We start from the raw sequence: 21,146 nt of genomic DNA, 5'->3' as shown, positions 1-21,146 counted from the left end.
ACTCTGTACTACTGTAAACTCTAGGACTACCTGAAAGTGATGTTTTCTAAGGAGGGGTTGCAGAGAAGCAGAATTGCAGGCCCTGTTTGGTGTCCATAAGAAATGGCCTATTATATTCCCCATCAGTCTGTCTTGCAATCATTGTGTCTACCATAGGCCATCATTTAAAAAAAAAACTTTATTTATTCAATTAAAGAAAAAATGTAACAAATGAACGAACAAACAAAGCTCCAGAATGATGTTAACTTCATGGATAACCAGGTTAAATATACTCTTTGGTGACAGCATACATTACATATCCTGTTAATGTTCAAAGGATTTTCGAACAGCACACAATTTAATTATATCACCACATTCAACGTCTGCGTTTGAAAACATTTGTCAGCGAGGTTCTACAATTTGTAAGCTCAGAACTGAAATTCTTAAACAGTAAGTACCTATGTTGGATACTGGCCAATGTTATGATGCTATAACTCCACCTATATATCTTTTGGCGTACTATTCTCTAACCAAACAGTTTCCCGTACCTCACACTCGACTATCGAATCTTTCAGTAACTTGTCAGGTCTAGGGATTGGGTCATACTATGTCCTGGCTATGACAGTTTTCGCTATAATAGACGCTACCCCAAGGAATCAACTTTTTGTCCCCTTACTGTCAGATGCCACTGGCTTATTGGCCTGCGAGCGGCCCCATGGCCAGGGATATACTGACGTGTGCCGCGTATCTTGCAACACGCTTGTTCCTGTCATCTGGGCTCCACAGCAAAGGACTGCTGCGCTGTTCTCCTGTGCTTCCCCTTAGTAAGGCGGCTGCTCCTGGCATTCAAGGCTGCCTTTCTAGCATCAACATCCCTCCACTTCCCTCTGCATCAGTGGCTGCTCCAGAAACGCCAGCCCGATGCTTCTCCCTACTCTGCTTCCTGCCTCACTTGCATGTTTGGTGGCTGCTCCTGGCATTCAAGGCTGCCTTTCTACAATCAACATCCCTCCACTTCCCTCTGGATCAGTGGCTGCTCCACAAACGCCAGCCCGCTGCTTCTCCCTACTCTGATTCCTGCCTCACTTGCATGTTTGGTGGCTGCTCCTGGCATTCAAGGCTGCCTTTCTAGCATCAACATCCCTCCACTTCCCTCTGCATCAATGGCCGCTCCAGAAATGCCAGCCCGCTGTTTCTCCCTACTCTGCTTCCTGCCTCACTTGCATGTTTGGCAGCTGCTCCTGGCATTCAAGGCTGCCTTTCTAGTATAAACAGCCCTCCACTTCCCTCTGCATCAGTAGCTGCTCCAGAAATGCCAGCCCGCTGCTTCTCCCTACTCTGCTTCCTGCCTCACTTGCATGTTTGGCGGCTGCTCCTGGCATTCAAGGCTGCCTTTCTAGCATCAACATCCCTCCATTTCCCTCTGCATCAATGGCCGCTCCAGAAACGCCAGCCCGCTGCTTCTTCCTACTCTGCTTCCTGCCTCACTTGCATGTTTGGCGGCTGCTCCTGGCATTCAAGGCTGCCTTTCTAGCATCAACATCCCTCCATTTCCCTCTGCATCAGTGGCCGCTCCAGAAACACCAGCCCACTGCTTCTCCCTACTCTGCTTCCTGCCTCACTTGCATGTTTGGCGGCTGCTCCTGGCATTCAAGGCTGCCTTTCTAGCATCAACAGCCCTCCACTTCCCTCTGCATCAGTGGCTGCTCCAGAAACGCCAGCCCGCTGCTTCTCCCTACTCTGCTTCCTGCCTCACTTGCATGTTTGGCGGCTGCTCCTGCCATTCAAGGCTGCCTTTCTAGTATCAACAGCCCTCCACTTCCCTCTGCATCAGTGGCTGCTCCAGAAACGCCAGCCAGCTGCTTCTCCCTACTCTGCTTCCTGCCTCACTTGCATGCTTGGCAGCTGCTTCTGGCATTCAAGGCTGCCTTTCTAGTATCAACAGCCCTCCACTTCCCTCTGCATCGGTGGCTGCTCTAGAAACACCAGCTGGCTGCTTCTCCCTACTCTGCTTCCTGCCTCACTTGCATGTTTGGCGGCTGCTCCTGCCATTCAAGGCTGCCTTTCTAGTATCAACAGCCCTCCACTTCCCTCTGTATTGGTGGCTGCTCCAGAACCGCCAGCCCGCTTCTTCTCTCTACTTTGCTTCCTGCCTCACTTGCATGTTTGGTGGCTGCTCCTGGCATTCAAGGCTGCCTTTCTAGCATCAACAGCCCTCCACTTCCCTCTGCATCAATGGCCGCTCCAGAACCGCCAGCCCGCTACTTCTCCCTATTCTGCTTCCTGCCTTACTTGAATGTTTGGCGGCTGCTCCTGGCATACGAAGCCACCATTTCGGTGGTTTATTTGCCCTTCTAAATTTCCAACCTTGCCAACAGCTGCTTCTGGCTTACACCTCTGCTGCCCCGATACACCTTTCTTTCCCCACTCTGCTCATCTCCTCCTGGGCCCTCCTGGGCCCTTTGCATGCTGCTGATGTAGGGTGCTAATTCTTCAACTGTCCTTTATTTGTGAGTATCTGTCTGCAAATATATGGGTTTCATTGTCTTAGCTAGGTTTCCGCCCTACTTAAGTACTAGTCACCCAGTAGTCTGCATGAGGGTGTCTGGAAGCTCAGTCCTTCTCTAGCTAACGACGTCTTGTATCTCTCTTCTGCTTTCCCTTTTCCCTTCCATTCCAGCACCCTCTGTTCCTCCCCGCTGGAAGAACATTCAGCCTGCAACCTTGCCCCTTTTCCAGTCAGTGGTGACTTTTGCCTACCTAGGTTGGTGCTGGGGTATTGGGGTGCATCAAGGCCCTGGGAGGATGGAGGGACTGTTCTCACATCCAGGATCCGACTCAAAAGGTGTCTCATTGTTTCCACAGCCCGACTAACTTGCTGATGTTAAGCCTCTCGTCCTGGGTCCTTCCCACAGCTGCTAGCTGCCACCATCTGATATTCAATGGACGTTCATGTCAGTGGTTCCAGCCCATGGGTAGGCTTCACCTCCTTGGTTTCAGAGGTGCAGTCCTGTCTGGGGTCGTCTTCATCGATCCCTGTGTGACTTCCAGTGTGTCTGTTCGTAACGCTTAAATTGAGAGATTAGCCCCATGCAGGGCCGGTCTTACACCTCATTACACCCCATGCGGGAAGCATCATTGATCAGAATGTGCCCCTCCTCCCCCCACTGGCTCACATCACTTCCAAACTACACCTCTGTTGTGCGACAAAACCCCTCCTCAATATGAATAAATAATTGCTATATAAATTAAGCTAGTTTCATTACATTGTATTTCAAGTTATTTACAGAAGAATCATAATGTGAAAACACAGCTGTTGCTGCCCAAGTAAATGGTTTTTCTGACACCTGCTCTTAGGGAAGGCCTTGCCTGAATGCAGTTTCAAACTGTCCGTACTGGCACACTGCAGGGTCTCAGGGCCACTGCTATCTATCCGTGGGCACCACTATTATCTGGGGTAAATCGTGGGGATAAGGGCTGCCTTTGCGAGCTCAGTGGCCACTGGCTAGACCAGTATCAATGGGCCAATGCAGGCACCACTACTTGTGGTACAGCACTTTTGGCGCCAAACCTGTCTTCAGGGGCTCAAATTGGCCTATTCGTCAATAAATGCCCAAAAGCGCTGGCTTAGCATTTTACTGTTGGGCAGTTATTTTGGGGGCCAAAACGGGTCTGTTTAAATATACTTTAAAATGCACAATATGTCACAACGCCCCCCTATGTAAATAGCACTCCAAAAGTCTGTCTGTGGCTCACTTTTCATCGGCGCCTGGACACATTTAAATCCCGGCCCAACCCAACCCAGACTGCACGGTCTTATTTTCCTAGGCACGTTATAGAGGGGTACAGTTGATGACTTATAAGAACCCCCACTATGACCACCGACCCCCGTGATGAAAACCCAGCTATGTACAGCAGCAACACAAAGAGGACAGGGGGATGCCGCGTTTTCAGCATACACCACGTCCCAGAGCAAGGCTTCATGGAGGAATTCCTGTAATCGAAAGCCTTTATGGAAGGGGTAAAGAGACTTTCTCCTCCTATCTCCAACCCAGCTCCCGGGTGGGACCTGAATGCTGTTCTTACTAGACTAATGGGACCCCCCCCAATGCACAAGGCTAGCCTTAAAGCACTCACCTACAAGACCGCCTTCCTGGTGGTGGTACTTTTATTAGGAGAGTTAGTGAACTGCAGGGCCTCTCAGTTTAGGACCTATTTGCCACGATTCACAAAGTGGTTTTGCGCGCACAACCTCGCTTTGCACCCAAATTTATCTCAAAGTTCCATGTAAACCAGTCCATAGAACTACCCACCTTTTTCCAGAACCCCACTAACGTGGCAGAAAGAAGCCTCCACACACTGGATGTAAGGAGAGCAGTTATCTACTATTTGGAAAAAACAAAACCACTAAGAAAAACAAACCGGTTCTCCATTTCAGTGGCAGATGGTAGAGAAGTGTACCCTCTCTCTAAATCAGCTATTTCCCAGTGGATCGTAAACTGCATCACACTGTGTTACACTCTTGCCAAGAGAGATCTACCTTTCACGCCTATAGCACACTCTACCCGGGGCACAGGGAATTCCTGACTCTATCCCTTCCCCTGACTGGCTGGTGGGTGAAAGTTCCATATATGGTATTGTGGGGAAGTCCAGGACAGACTGGCTGGAGCCTTCCCAATGACTGTATGTTGTGGGTACACCCTTGCGGTGGGACCTGGGTGAATGGAGTGTGTGACCAATATACATTTCATGTTATGGATGTCTGGTTTCTGGTGTGTGACACAATGACTGAGACAGCCCTGCACAAAACGGGTATGAATGCAGTGTGGAATGGGGTACTGAATGGCTGGGTGTTTGTCCCAATCCACATTCTTTGTTGTGAGTGTCTGGATGGAGAAGAATGGCCTGAATGCACTGTGAGCCTGATTGGCTGTCTGCCTGCTAAATGCCCTTCTGAATGATTGGCTGCCTGGGCCTGCCTCAGCAGTGTGAATGAGAGACAGAACAGTATATCTGGAGACCTCTTACTTACTGGAATTGTTCAGAAGCTGAAGTCGAAAGTTGATGCTTACCTTGAAGCCCAGCTGAAAGAAGAAGGCTTTGCTGCTGCTTTCCTTTGACACAATCCAAAAGCTGTTGTGTCTCCAAGAACTGATCCAAGAGAGGACCTGGCTAGGAGACCTCTTCCCGAGATACGACGGAACATCGTGCACCAGCTAACCTTCAGCAAAGCTCCCTGGAAGTCAGTCCTCGAAAGGCTGCTGACCGGAGACGGGGACTGCTGAGGAATCTGAAGTAAAGTGTTTTGGGTTGGGGATTGTGTTGAGTTAATGCGGATTGTGAGGGGCTTGAAGGGTGGGGGCGGTGGGTGGTATTGTCAGGGAATGTTATGCTAAGAAAAGAGGGAAAGGTTCTTGGTAAAGACACAACACTATATCACGGGTGCCACAGTAATGTTATGGGTGCACAAGGTACCAAGAATACCTATGCTAGCAGCGTATGTACACTGGGCAAATGTGACACATTAGGATATTTAGCTGGAATGTGTGAGGTTTGGGTAACCACTCTAAATCCAGAAACATGTTGGCCTACATTAACAGACATGCTCCTACAATCCTCTTCCTTCAGGAGACACAAGCTGTGAATGGGACAAACCTTGCTAATGCTATAGCATGGGGTCCAGACCGATTTTATACAAACTACTCCACGCAGTCTAGTGGAAACTCACTGTAATACATACAACTCTTAAGTTCCAACTACTACACTTGCATATAGATCCAGCAGGCCGGTATGTGATAATACATTACTACTTGGCAAATACAGAAGTGCTACTAGTAAATACATACGGCCCCAACCCAGATGACCCAGAGTTCTACGAAGCCATTGCAGACATATTGGAAGTGCACCCAATTACTTTTATTATATGGGGGGTGATATGAATACAATACTGGACCAACATTTTGATAGAACAGGGAAAGTGGCCACACTACCCACTAAAGTAGCCCATAGCATTATATGTCAAATGGCTAGATTGGAGTTGAGCGGTGCCTGAAGACTGTTACACCCTCTGCCGAGAGCCTATACGTACTACTCTACAGTGCACGATATGTTGTCCAGAATTGAACTCTTCCTAAGCTCACAAGGTCTAATGGCCCCAACCCAGATGACCCAGAGTTCTACGAAGCCATTGCAGACATATTGGAAGTGCACCCAATTACTTTTATTATATGGGGGGTGATATGAATACAATACTGGACCAACATTTTGATAGAACAGGGAAAGTGGCCACACTACCCACTAAAGTAGCCCATAGCATTATATGTCAAATGGCTAGATTGGAGTTGAGCGGTGCCTGAAGACTGTTACACCCTCTGCCGAGAGCCTATACGTACTACTCTACAGTGCACGATATGTTGTCCAGAATTGAACTCTTCCTAATCTCACAAGGTCTAATGGGGAAAGGGACTATGGGCCTCATTACACGTTGTGCGGTAAAAATCGACATTTACCGGAATGGCGCTATTAACATGTCCGCCTTGGCAGGAGGCCACTAATAGCGTACCATTACGAGTATGCGGACACGGCCATTGCGCCATGCCGGTAATGACCCTACCACCATGCCGCTAAAGACCCCAAAAAGACCCTTAGCGGCACCGATGAAAGCAGTGATAGCACTTCCGACCTCCCGCAACATGCAAACAGCGGTCACCGCTAATAGCGGCCATCGCAATTAGCGGTCACCGTTAAATAGCGGAACCGGAAATAGTGTCATCGCACAGGAACGGGAAAGAGCACGGCGGCTATCTTTAGAAACACAATCCATTGCCATCCTCTGCCCCCTGGACCTGTTTCGAGAACTGTGCCATTCCAAAGCCACAAGGATTCCTTCGCCATGCCTAAGGCCATAAAAAAAACAACCGACCGCCAGCGCAAGGAGAAGTTCACCAACGAGGAGCTAACAATGCTCACTGAGACCCTTGCAGCGAATGCCGACGTGGTATTTTCCAACGACATGCGGCGGGAGACACTGATCCGGAAGAAGGTTATCTGGGCAGAGGTTGCCCTGAAAGTGAGTGCGGTGTGCACCACCACCCGCACTGTCCGGGAGTGCAGAAAGCGGTGGGACGATCTCCACCTCCGGGTCCGCAGCATACTGTCTGCAAACCGCAACATGGCCATGGCCACAGGAGGTGGAGCCGAATCGCCAATAAAATTGAAGGAGTGGGAGGAGACCTGCGCCAACACGATTGGTGTTAAATCAATCGAGGGAGTCGGGAGCATGGAGCATGGTGTGGCCACTACATCAGATGGAGGTGAGTGTACACATGAAACTATGGACTGTGAATGTTGAGGTCCCCCCCAAATGTGAGCCCAGATTCACCTCATTGATGCGCCAACATCCATACATGCATACAACCCTCGCCATGTCGGTGTCGAACCCAAACACACACACATGCACGCATCACCACAGACAAGTGCCACACAGAACCATGCATGGATGACCCACTCAACAGACCCATCACCTGCATCCCTACCAATGAAGTCCCAATGCACACAACAGCATGATTAACGTATTCTGCATGAAGTACATTGAAACATCACCAATGCCATCCCCCTCTTTGTCCCGCACAGGCTCACATACAGTCAGTGAAGAACCTGGCACTGCGACTCAGGCACCTCCTGCCAAGAAAAAACCCAGGCCACAGGACACACGGGACACCCCCACTACATCAAGGGGCAAAGGGCGAAGTGTTCCCATGCAGAGTGCCAAACATCGTCAGAGCGCCACTGCTATCATACCGCAGTCCACACCAGCAACAACTGCCACACCTTCAGATGTGAACCCCCCACCACAGATTCCAGCCACGGAGGGCCCACCCTCCGCTGCCACATGTTCTACAGGTGAGGAGGCAGCTACAGCACCGCTCTCAGATGTAGAGGACCCGATAGAGTTCTCCATGGAAATGCACACCCCAACCCCCCCAGGAACCCCAGAGGCAACTCCACAGCAAACGCCAGTGTCCATGGCCAGTCTGGCGAGGACAACACGGGAGGGTGCAGTAGCCACCCGGTGGCTTCACCAGATGTCCTGGATGCAGAGGAAGGTGCAGCAGCCACACCACGAGCACGCCACAGTGCCCTTTACCTGCCCAGCATCAGGCAGCACCAGGAGGACATTACTGTGCTGGTTGGGCAGCATTTGGAAGAAGCTGCCCGTCTCGGGGGGGAGATAACAGAGACTGTCAGGCACTCGAGGGAGGCGATTGAAGCCTGTCCCAACAGGCTGTGCGTGGAGATTGGCCAACTCAGGCAGGTCCTCACACGTATAGCGGACGCGATGGACCGCCAGTTCCCACCACCACCACCACAGGGGCAGACAGCCACCTCATCATCTGCTAGTTCGAGGCAGACAAGCCCCCTCCGCCGCTCCACGCGCACCACGAGGCGCATGTCAACCCAGCCTCCTAATGCTGGTGGTGGCAATGGGGAATAGGGACTGCAGCCTCAACCTTCCACGTGTGCAGCAGGACAACAACATTGTGCAAGACACATAAGGGGTTGTTGTCAGGGGGAGGGGGTAAAGGGTGTTTCGGGACTGTTGTGGGGGGAGGGGGTAAGGGTGTTTCGGGACTTTTGTGGGCAAGTGAGGAAGGGTGTTTCGGGACTGTTGTGGGGGGAGGGGGGAAGGGTGGTGGAATAGTTGGGGACATGCACTTTTACATCTTAATATTCCTTAATACACTGGTGATTACTCAAAACACAGGCTTGGACTTCTTCATTGTGTATGTGTACTTTATTGGTGACAGGGTCCATAGTGCGCTTCAACACAGACACCAGTGCATTACTACCCATATCCATCCTACAGAGTGAAACCATGTTACTCAGAATATTTGGTTGATCAGATGCTGTCTCACATCACGTCCCTCCTGGCCATCGCCTCTTGCATGACCTGCATCCCCGTCATCTCTGTCCTCATCACCATCATCATCCTCATCAGGTGCTTGTATTTCAACGTCAGGGGGCAGTGGCACATTCCGTCTGATACACATATTGGGCAGCATGACACATGCCATGGTGATCTTGGCCACCTTCTCATGGCCGTACAGGAGAGTGCCACCAGACCTGCTAATGCACCTAAACCGTGTCTTCAAAAGGCCAAATGTCTGCTCTATCACGACGCGGGTACGGTTATGTGCACGATTGTAGTCCTCTTCGTGCCGGTTCTGTGGGTTCCGTACAGGGGTAAGGAGCCACCTCTTCAGTGGATAGCCAGCATCGCCTGTATGGGGGAAGAATGGGGACCTGTTACTGGTCACCTCTGGAGTGGCCTGTACATATCAGACAAATCGACTTTGCATTGTTGTGAATGAGGGACAGGCAGCCAGGAGTGGAACTTAAGTAAAACCTTTATCCAGGATACAGGAATTCAAAAAGGAACAAAAATTTCAAGAATGCTTCTTCTTTTTCTTGGAATATGGATGTGGCTTCTCCACCTTGCAGCTAGTCCTCGTAAGCCCACAGCGACTCAGGCACAGCTCTCTCTCTCTCGAAGACCTAGAAGAGAATGGCAAAGAGACACACAGTCTATCATTTGTTTTTACCTTATATAGGGGTTGGGGTCCAGGTAGCCAATCAGCACAGACTTGGCTTGGTTCTCTATAAATATCCCCATAAGCCCCACCCCCTTTCTCTTGGTTTGAAGAAGAGTTGCCTGCCCGGCCCGCCAAGTCCGGGTCCCCGCGAGGAACCCCCGTCTTGAAGAGGTCTGGCACCCTCGAGGACTCTGTGACGCTTTCTGAAGGTGAGTGTTGTCGGTGAACTCGGAAGCGGGTCTCTGCCTTCCGCGTCACTGGGTACGGCCTCGACCGTGTTGTGAAAGGAACCGCGTGGGAAGCCGGCGTCTGCCTGTGAAGGCGTTCGGCATACCACGGTCCATGCTGCACTCGGAGCGGAACCCCGCCCCGGTAAGCCAGCGGTTGTCCGGGAAGGACGGCCCAATCGCCTCTGTTCCGGTTTTTCCATTCACTGGAACAAACTCTTCCCGCGCATCCTATACTCATGTAAGCAGTGTCAGCCGTAGTCCTTTCATCCACGTCTCTCTTAATGCTGTCTTCCGGGGTCCCAAGACTGTTAATTATCTGGACTGTGCTCTCCTGACCTCGCAGCTTGGTCAGTTGGTACCCCCTCTCAGGTGGTCTTCCTTCGACCGGGTGCTCTCTCTCCTGTGGTCCCTCCTCTCGCCTCTTCCCTTTCATGCCCTCCATATCCCTCCGATCACAATTGTGATTAATATCCACGACTAGCAGCATGCATGCAGACAATCTGTGTGACTGCAATGTGTAAAGGTGAGCAAGTGGACATGCCCAAATCATGGCTCCGACACCAATTGACATGTCCTGGGTGAGGCCAGGTTTTAGGTGTCCCTGGGCCCAGGCAAATTTGATACCACACTGCTAGTGTGGTGGCATTCTGACTTCGATGTTGCAATGCTGTGTAGAATCACTTCACCGGTGCTATAGGTGTGTGGTTGAATGCTATGGCTAGGGGTGATCCCTTTGCATGCATTCAAGGGCACATTTCTGTATTGATGTTGTGCTGCGCTAATTCTGTATTACCATCTTGCCGCCATGTTGCTGATTTGTGTATTATATGGTGTGCAATGTGGATGTGGATGGATGTGTAGCATTCGTTGACCTGGATTGTTCTCTATGTTGTGCAGCTTATCATTGCATGTGGGTTATTGTCAGGTACATTGCGGCCTTCACTGATGGACATTGGGGTACATCTGTATGTCCATTTCTCCTACGGACGACAGTCAACACCCATTTGGAGTACGTATCTCTCCCCCCCCAAACAAACCCAGTTGGAGTATGTATCTCTCACCCCCCGCACCCAATCACACTGCCATGTGCTTGACCGGCTACTCACCGAGTAGCCACGAACGTTGTCCAGCTTGCCGCTCCATGTAGCGTGGTATGGTTGAGTTCCGCAGGACCATGGAATCATGGGTTGATCCGGGAAATCGGGCACAACAATGTGTGATTATATTGTTAGCGTCACATACCATTTGGACATGGATGGAGTGGAATTGCTTCCTATTTCGGTAGACTACTTCATTGTGATGTGGGACCACCAATTCCACATGGGTGCAGTCGATGGCCCCGATGCAACTTGGGATGCCTGCCAGTGAATAGAAGCCAACTTTGGTGTTTGCAATCTCCTGGGCAGTCCGGGGCAGGAATATGTGTTCACGTGCATGCTTCAGGAGGGCATCTAGTACCTGGTTCAGCGTGCGTGAGAATACTGGTTGTGAGATGCCATGCATCTGCCCCACTGTATGCTGGTAGGTGGCCAGGAAGTGGAGCACAGTCACCACCTTCAGTAGAGGAGGGGTGGCAGTTCTGATGTCTATGAGGCTCACTATGTCGTCATGTATCATGTCCACGATGCTGGTGATGGTATCCCGGTCCAGACGGTAGAGGGTGTGTATCTGCTCAGGAGTTAGGTTAAATGGACTGGCTCTGATCCTGGGGATTGGTGGCTGCCTCTGTGGTATGACTAGGTGCCCTGGTGGTGCTTGCTGCGCCTGTCTTTCCCTCCTCCTCCTCCTCCTGCGTGCTGCCTGTTGTTGTTGTTGCTGCTGCACTGCAATCATGTATTCCAGCCCATGTAATGCTGCTAGTATTGGAACCATCTTGGTGTGGGAAGGGGTGTGGTGTGCTCCTTTTGTGCTGCCACAGTCTCCATTGCCTCCATTGCCTCCACCTGTGCTGATTGTGTCCACCTGTGGCAGGTGGAAACACTGCTCTGTTCTTTTAACGGGTGGTTCGCGATGCTGGTATTAGCGCCATGCCGGTAAGGAGATTTTGGGGCTTTACCATGACGCTATTAGCATGTCCGAATGGCTTGTGATGGTGGGCTATTAGCGGCATGGCGCTATTTACGGGATGAAGGGTCGCGCGCACGTGAACTGACCGCTATTAGTGGCACCGTAGTTAGCGGTGCCGCTAATAGCGGTAATCCGAGTCGTAATTGGCATGGGGATGTAACGTTACCAGTATTCCCTTACCGGTAACGTTAATCCCTTACCGCACAACGTGTAATGAGGCCCTATGTCTGATATATATTACCACGCACATACTCAGACCACTCGCTCATAATAATATTTTACTGGGGAGTGAGAGAGTGTGACCGATTCACATGGGGCTTCAAATCAGGCGCTGCAAGATCTGATTTTCATGACTGATATAGAAGATGATATCCACAATTTCTTTGTGAATAATGATAACAATACGGTTTCACAGGGTACGCTATGGCAGGTCTTGAAGGTTTCTATTCGAGGGGTGTCCATCTCCAGGGAATTTGCTGTACTTAAGGCGATTATGCAGGACTTACAGCAGAGTGAAAGCAAGCTACAGGTCTTGGAGAATAAATATGCTGCCAGCCCTAGCAAAGTCACATTAGCAGAAATACAATCCACTTTAGAACAGTTTAAGGAGCACATCAACAGGGAGGTGAGATACTTCGCCAAACCAATAGCTGCAAAATAATCTGGGGAGTGTGAGCACGCAGGCAGATCACTGGCAAGGTTGATCAAAACAGAGAAGACCTTCTACAGATGCCCTCCATATTGGATAGTCAGGGTGCAACGAAATACACGGACCAGGATATCAATGAGGTAATTAGAGACTTCTATTAAGCCCTGTATAGAGCAGATATTCATGCTTTATGAAAAGGGGTCCCACTGACTAGGTTATCGGACAGCGCTAGGTTGCAAATTAACACCCCATTCACTGGTGATGAAATGATGTGGGTCATAAAAGAGCTTCAAAGAAATAAAGCGGTGGGGCCTTATGGGCTAACAACAGAGTTCTATATGATGGAGTTCTGGCTCCCTATCTGCTGAAGGTCTGGGAGAAAGCTCCTTGAGTACGAGAGCACTCCCAGAGTCATTGAGGGAGGCAGTAATAATTGTATTACTCAAACCAGGGCACCTTGATAATGAATGTGGGTCGTACCGCCCGCTGTCATTAATTAACGTAGACACGAAAATATATGGCAAAGTTATCGCCATCCCTTTACTTCCCCTAATGCCACATATAATACATCGAGATTTTGGAGGATTTATTCCAGGTAGGTCCACAGCTCTGAATATACAAAGACTGTTCAACATTATGGCACAAATCTCCACAAAGGTCTCGGCTGTAGCTATATTGCTTGCTGCACAAAAGGCCTTCGACATGGTGTTTTGACAGTACCTGTTTATGATCCTGGACAAATGCGGAATGGGGAAACACATGATTAAGTATTTTTTTTTTTTTAAAACCTTTATTTTTGGTTTTTTTTCGAAAAACAAAACAACTACACACCCACATTAGGGTGGATTTAACTCTGCGCCATGTCCCGCCTCTCCCCCCCCTCTCCCTACCCCGTACTCTCCCGCTCAGTCTTGTGACTCCTATAGATGTGCTGCCTTGTTCTGGTTACTTGAGACATGTGGACGATGCTGCTAGCTCTGTGTCTTCACGGCTGGCTTGTTCCTGCGCCAGAGGTGTCTGCTCGAATGTCAGGTGTCTCCTCAGCTTCATTTAGCAGGAATTGTACTAGCGGTCCCCAGATGTCAGGTGGGCGGGCATGTAAGGGTAGGGATTTAATAAAGTCCGTTTCCACATCCTGGCAGTAAAGAATGTCCCTGCGCCAGGCGGGGATTGCTGGAGGTGGGCCTCGACCCCAGGCCATGGCCACCCTCCTGCGGGCTAGTGTCAGCAGGAGTCCTGCCAGTTTCCTTGACGGGGCTGAAAGTGAATTTGTCAAGCCGAGTAGTGGCTCGGTTGTATCTCTTCGCCCACTATTGCTGCTGTCGTCTCTAAGACTCGGGTCCAGAAGGGTGTTATTTCGGGGCATTCCCATGCGAGGTGGACGCAGTCTGCTGGTTGCGTCCCACATCTCTCGCAGTTCGCAGCCGCCTCAGGGTGGTGTCTGTTAGCTTTTGCTGGTGTGTGATAGGTCTGGTGGAGGAAGTTGAAATGAATTAGCTTGAGGCGAGAATTGAGAGCTATTTTCTGTGTTTGTTTCAGGATGTATGTCCAGTCCTCGTCTGGAATAGTTTGGTGCAGGGACTTCTCCCATCTGGTCTTTGCCTGAGTAAGGTTAGGTGTCGTATCCGTGATGATGGATTTGTAGATTTGCGACACCAGCCTGCCCTCGCCTTGCGCCTGTATGACATTGTGTAGTAGTTGCCAGGTTGGGGGTTGCTGGGGGAAGTCTGGCAAGAGAGCTTGTAAAGTGTACCTGGTCCTGAAGTATAGAAATACGTCAAGTGCGGTGTTGCCGCCTTTCAATTTTGCTTGTTGTGGTGTTATGAAGCCGTCCTCCGTGAAGAGGTCTCCCAGGGTCTTTATTTGTAGTTTGTCAACCCACTGGTGAAATACTTTCTCAGATGTCAGTGGAACCCCTCGGATAAACTTTACGGGTAATAGTGGAGAGTATCGTGATTGTACCCCGTATATTTGAGCTAGTCTCTTCCAGACTTTGTACGTTGCGAGCATTGCGTTCATGGTGTGGTTGGGAACGGGAATTTGGCTGAAGACGACTGCTGTTAACAAGTTTGGTGAAGCCAGGGCTCGCTCCACTTGCACGTGAGGCCTGATTGTATGGGTGGTGTACCAATGGCTGAGGAATTGTGCCTGTGCTGCCCAGAAGTACTTCTCCAGGTCTGGGAGGGCAAGTCCACCGCTCGTCACTGGGAGTGTCAGTGTTGCGTGTGCCACTCTGGCTGGTTTGCCTGCCCAGAGCAGCTCAAGGACCATACTCTTCAGTTTTTTCAGGAAGGTTTGGGGTAGCAGTATCGGGATGTTGGTGAATAGGTACAGCAATTTTGGCAGAATCACCATCTTAACTAGGGAAGCTCTCCCCCAGAGCGTTAGTGGTAAGGACTTCCACCGCGTCACTTTATCCTGGAGAGACTTAACTACCTCTTCGTAGTTGTCACGGAACACCTCGTGGTAATTCAGGGACATTTGGACCCCCAGGTATCGGACTTTGGACATTTTCCATGTGAGCTGAAAGTCATCGATGAATGATTTGGTAGCAGGGGTCAACGGGAATATAATGGACTTTTCTGGATTGACTTTCAGGCCGGAGGCTGTTCCAAACTTGATTACTTCCCTCATGACCGGGTTTAGATTTTCTTCGGGATCTCGGATAAACAGTGCCACGTCGTCTGCGTAGAGGGATGTAATGAGCTTGTGTGGTCCAATCACGAGCCCTCTTCGTTGTCTATGCTCCCTTAGGTTGGAGGCCAGCGGTTCCATTACCAGGGCGAAGATGAGTGCCGAGAGCGGGCAGCCCTGTCTGGTACCCCGTTGGAGCTCTATGGGAGCCGATTTTGCCGTGCCTACGATGATGTTGGAGCGTGGTTTGTTGTACAATAAAGAGACAAGTTTGATGAAGCGAGCGCCCAGCCCCATTCTGGTGAGTACAGTGAACATGAACGGCCATTCCACTGAATCGAATGCCTTCTCGGCGTCAAGGAGGACTGCGATTGCTTGACTTGAAGGATCGAGTGCTTCGATGACGCTGAACAGCCTCCTGATGCCAAAGGTTGTATTACGGCCCGGTATGAAACCCGCCTGGTCTGCCAGTACCAGGGTGGGCATCAGTGGAAGGAGCCTGTTGGTAAGCACCTTCGCTAGTATCTTGTTGTCAAGGTTGAGGAGGGAGATGGGTCTGTATGATGCACAGTCCTCTGATGGTTTGCCTGGTTTGTGCAGGAGGATGATGTTGGCTTCGCGGGTGGAGTGGGGGAGGGATCCTTTATCCAACGACTCTTCGTACACTGCTGCCAGAAGGGGGGCGATGGTGGGTGCAAAGGCTTTGTAAAATTCCCCGGTTAAGCCGTCAGGGCCGGGAGCTTTAGAGTTCGGGAGGGCTTTTATGGCAGCAGTAATCTCCTCTTGTGTGATTAGCTCGTTTAGTGGTTCCCGCAGGGGCTGTTCAACCCAGTACAGTTCAGTGTCCTCTAGGTACTCCCTTGCGGCGGTCGGGTCTCCGTTGTGTCTAGTGCTGTAGAGATCTTGATAAAAAAGCCTGAATTCTTCTGCCATGTCTTCGTCGGTGTGGGCTATTTGTCCCTGTTTGGTCCTGATCCCTTCTATCGGGGGTAGTTTATTGTCGGCTCTGACCAGGTTTGCTAGAAGAGCGCCCGGTTTTTGCCCTTCGCCGTATTGCCTGACCAATCTGTCGCGGTTTAGGAATTTCACTTCGCGATCGGCAGCGTTCCTGAATTTTTGTAGCTCTTCTCTCAGAGCGACTGAACTTGTTGGGTTGTTTGTGTTGGTGCTTTGAAGTTCTAGCTGCTTTAGCTTCTTCTCGCTGGTTGCCAGCTCCCGTCGTATGAGCTTCAGGATGCCGTTTTCTTTGGCATGGCAGACCCCTCTGGTGTAGCACTTTAGAGTTTCCCAGAGCGTGCCGGCTGAGGAAACTGACCCTGTGTTGGCTTCTAGAAACATTGAGATCTCCTCTTTCAGTTCCGAGGCGAAGACCTCGTCTCGCATGGAGCCTGTTTTGAAGCGCCACCTCAGTAGGGGAGGTTTGGGCTTAGCTGGGTTGAGGACGAGAGTTACCGGGGAGTGGTCCGAAAGAGTTCTTGGTAGGATATCGCATGAGCCGCTGGTCCATGGGCCATTCCTTGAAGTGAAAAGGTAATCGATTCTGGAGCTCGAGTTGGGCGGCACGGAGTGGAATGTGTAATCTCGCAGCTCTCCCATTAGATGCTCTCCAGGAATCTTTCTGGTCGAATGCTTTGCATATTTCTTTTATTTGGAGGCAGGCTCTGGACAGAGGATGTGGGCTAGCGTGGGATCTGTCCTTCACCGGGTCCAGTACTGTGTTCATGTCCCCACCCCAGATTATGGTTGCGGGGTCTCGAGACGAGAGATGGGATAGCACCCAGCTAAAGTTGTCGGGGCCGTCTACGTTTGGTGCGTAGGAGTTGACGAGGGTGATTTTCTGGCCTTCTATGATGCCACTTACGAGGATTGCCCTCCCTTCGGAGTCTTTGGATATGTGGATAAGGCGGAAGCCGATCCTCTTGTGTATAAGAATCGCGACCCCTCTGGAATATGACGAGTAAGAGGAGAAGTACCTGTGGCATCCCCAACTCTTGGCCCACTGGCGGTCCTTCCCTGGGAGCAAGTGTGTTTCTTGAATCATGGCTATGTCCACTTCGTGTCTTCTGAGGTATTGGAGGATTTTCCTGGTCTTCGATGGGACATTGCCTCCTCTTATGTTCCAGGTTATGACATTGAATGGAATAGATTAGGGTCTATGTTGATTCGACGTTTATGTCTCATGGTTGCTGGTATTGTAGCTAGGGATGATCTGGCGGATTGGATGGAGTCGGGGGGTTCGGAGGCTGGGCGTTGTGCTGGCGTTGGTGCAGTTGGGGGGTGTGGGGGAGATGGCGCGGAACCTGGACGCTCCTCACTGTTGAACCATTGTGAGGATGCACACCTCAACTGGAGGTGGTGTGGTGTACGTAACTTCCCTCCCTCACGCGGGCAACCCCCAACAGACCCGCAATGTTCCCCTTTCATCAACAAACAGTGAGGGTTGCTGTGCTTGGGGCACTAGGTGCCTCCCGAGGGTCAGGGGTGGCTCTCCTGCGAACTAGGAGTGTCTCTCTGCGGTAAAGGCTTGCGTGGATGCGCTGGAGGTACGAGTTCATCTCTCTTAGCTGCCCGGGACGATTAGTTATGGTGGTTCTCTGCGCCTTTGGTTTTCGCGCTGCGGCCTGGGATTGTTTGGAGCAGGTCTGCAGCCAGCACGGTCCAAGTAGTCGTCGGCATCATCAGGTGTGTGGAAGAAAAGTGCTTTCCCATCATGTTGAATGCGAAGCTTAGCCGGGTATAGCATTGAGTAAAGTATTTGGTTGTCCTGCAGTCTCCTCTTTACGGTGGTAAAGGAGCGTCTCTGTGTCTGTACGCTGGGAGAGAAGTCTGGGAAGAACTGAATCGGATCTCCGTCGTACTGGAGGTTCCCTTTTTCCCTGGCTGCTTTGAGTATCGCATCGCGATCTTTGTAGTTTAACAGTTTTGCGATAATTGGCCGTGGGTTTGCGCCTGGGACTGGTCTTGAATTTGGGATTCTGTGGGCACGTTCGACTACAAACAGCTGGGAGAGGAGTTCTTTCCCGAAGAGCGTCGTGCAGATCAATTCAACATGGTCCTCCATTTTCCCTTGAAGTTGTTTCTCCCTAACTCCTATAATTCTGATGTTATTTCTTCTTGAGCGCCCTTCTAAGTCTTCATTTTTGGCGCAGACTGCCTTCATTTGGGTTTCCAGGGTGGAGATTCGCGTGGTCAGGGCCGACGTGCCGTCGTCCAGGTCGGAGACCCGTTGTTCTACGGTGTCTAGCCTGTCGGCGTGCTTGTCGAGTCTGTGTTGGAGTTGGTCCACTTTAGACGAGAGATTGTCGAGTTTGCTGCCTAGGTCGCCAATTCCCGCCTTGAGGGCCATCAGGATTTCCCTAATGTCGAAGCTTGGTATATGCTCGTCCGACCTGGAAGTAGCGGGCGTTGGGGACGCTGCTCTGCTCCCGTCGTTGGGAGGTTTATTGTTATGGCTTGCTTCGAAGTTCAGCTTCTTTTGGGTTTTATCTGTTTTCCCCATTACGCTCTTGTTTCTGCGTTGAGTGCGTTTGTGACGGGTCCGATGCCTTCGTCGTGGTTTTGGCGGGTATTACGCTGTTTTGTGAGATTGGCCTACGATGTCCACCTTTGTCAAACTGGAAGCAGCTGAGTGTGGGGCCAGGTTCTCATAGGTTATATGGCTGGTGTTGCGCGTGTTTGGAGTACCCGATTTTGGAGGAGGACTCGTGGCGTCTGGTGGCGGGGGTGACCTCCGTCGCTTTAGGCGGGCGCTCCTGCTACCGCGAGCTGGAACTTGATCAGGCCTTGTAGTGGGGAGTCGTCGCCAGGTGATGGGGCTTGTGCGGTGTTGGGATGAAGGGGCAGCGGGAATATTCTTCAGATGTTGTCTGCCGTTTTGGGGTGGGGGACTCCCTTTTGTTTTGTGTCGCCAATGTGCCGGTTAGGCCGTGCGTGGCCGTTGCTGGTGGGCGCCGGGGCAGGCAGTCTGTGAGGGGTTCGACGTTGCGCCCCCTGAGCTTTTCTCAGTGTCTGGTGAAAGCGCCGAATGGGGATCCTACCTGCGTGCCTGGCGTGGGTAGCGTAGTCCTTCGCGCTCCTTGCGGGATTTTCTGCCAGGCCGCTGTGGGGACGGAGACCGTGTGTCTCTTGGCGCTGTCGTGCGCACGTCCGTCCGTTTCTTGGTGTGGCCTCGTTCTCTGACCCAGCGGGTCGCTGCTCACTCTGGGCGCCGGGTGGCACACCGCTTTCTTCTGTGTTTCGTGCCCGGACAGCTCCTCCCCCTCTTGGCCTGCTCTCGGCCTGCTGCTGGCGTGGTCCGCGGGCCTTGGCGCCCGGGCCGGATCTCGGCCGGCGCTCCGCCGTTGGAGAGGATGATGGGCTCGGGGTGAACAGTGGCGCCTCCCGAGCGCACCCGGTAGCAAATTTGGGTGAATCGGATGCCGCAGAGGTGAGGATGTCGCAGGATTAATGGAGAGCCACACGGAGCTCTCTAGGAGGCGGCCATCTTGGATGGCTCTCTAGCGCCCTCTGTGATTAAGTATATATAGAGCCTGTACACCAACCCGACTGCTCGGGTTCGAGTGAACTCTGTAACCTCATGCCCGTTCGTATTGAGCAGGGGAACTCGCTAAGGATGCCCCCTGTCACCTATCCTATTTGCTTATCAACTCAGGCAGTGCCACAAAGGGTGAGGTACCCGGATAGCGCGCCCCTGGGAACCATTTAAGTATATGCTGATGACGTGTTGTTATCAATCAAAGACCCCAGTGTAAATCTTGACCCCATAATGGACATAATGGACCGATTCACATGGGGCTTCAAATCAGGCGCTGCAAGATCTGGTTTTCATGACTGATATAGAAGATGATATCCACAACATCTTTGTGAATAATGATAACAATACGGTTTCACAGGGTACCCTATGGCAGGTCTTGAAGGTTTCTATTCGAGGGGTGTCCATCTCCAGGGAATTTGCTGTACTTAAGGCGATTATGCAGGCCTTACAGCGGAGTGAAAGCAAGCTATCCGGGTGAGGTACCCGGATAGCGGGCCCCTGGAAATCATTTAAGTATATGATGATGACGTGTTGTTATCAATCAAAGACCCAGTGTAAATCTTGCCCTATAATGGACATTATGGACCGATTCACATGGGGTTTCAAATCAGGCGCTGCAAGATCTGGTTTTCATGACTGATCCAAAATATACTTTGGGAAATTCTCTGGGCTTACCATAAATCCTTCTAAATCCAAAATATTCCCCCGAACTGCGAACACAACTAGACCGCTTGGCGGGTATCCACTACATTTGTCGCCACAAGGATTTAAATACCTGGGTGGGGCAGTCTCTCGAGAAAAGAACTCCTTTATGGCTGATAATATTCATAAACCGTAGTTACATGCAAAATCAAAGCTAGATAGATGGTCAAAGATCCCATTATCGCTAGCAGAGAGCCTTGGTTACGAAGATACTTCTTTCCAAGTGGTTGTACCTATTTGGAAACATCCCTTTCTGGCAGGGATTTTTTAAATAATTTGCACAATATGCTGCCTCAATTCCTATGGCATGCAGGAGCAGTCAGGAAGAAATGGGCGAATAAGCTCCTCTGGTACAGCAGGGGTGGATTTGCTTGTCCTCACTTTGAAGTGTACTGGATGGCAGCCCAGGCGCACTTCGCTACTTATTGGTACGGAGATATAGATGCCCCTACTTAAGATAAGCTGGCAGGCGCAGCGTCCGATACAGCCGACATGCAGACTCTCATATTACAACCGGCTTATGTGGATGATTGGCCATAATACCCGGTACATACCACCTTGTTTGCATGGCGTTCTATTTTTCGGAAAATAGATGTGCAGCAGCCATATTATGAATGGCTCCCGCTGTGGAAGTTTCTGCACTTACAACCCACCTGAGATCCTACTCTTAGTGGTAACTGGGGGAAGATAGCATATAATACTTTGGGGGATCTTTTCCCTGAGGGTCAACTGTTGACACTGCATACATGGAGAGAAGA

The 21,146-nt window shown here is 50.9% G+C and overlaps 1 protein-coding gene across 1 annotated transcript in view; it reads left to right on the top strand.

Moving 5' to 3' along the window:
- The window catches only part of BRME1 (break repair meiotic recombinase recruitment factor 1), an 837,863-nt gene that overhangs the window by 92,700 nt on the left and 724,017 nt on the right, over positions 1-21,146 (top strand). The gene's annotated exons all lie outside the window — the stretch shown is intronic.

The sequence above is a fragment of the Ambystoma mexicanum genome, chromosome 3q, assembly GCF_040938575.1.
Source record: "Ambystoma mexicanum isolate Mex_15411 chromosome 3q, UKY_AmexF1_1, whole genome shotgun sequence".
NCBI classification, from domain to species: domain Eukaryota; kingdom Metazoa; phylum Chordata; class Amphibia; order Caudata; family Ambystomatidae; genus Ambystoma; species Ambystoma mexicanum.
Note: the sequence above shows the minus strand (reverse complement) of the source record. Positions and strands in the feature narration are given on the sequence as shown.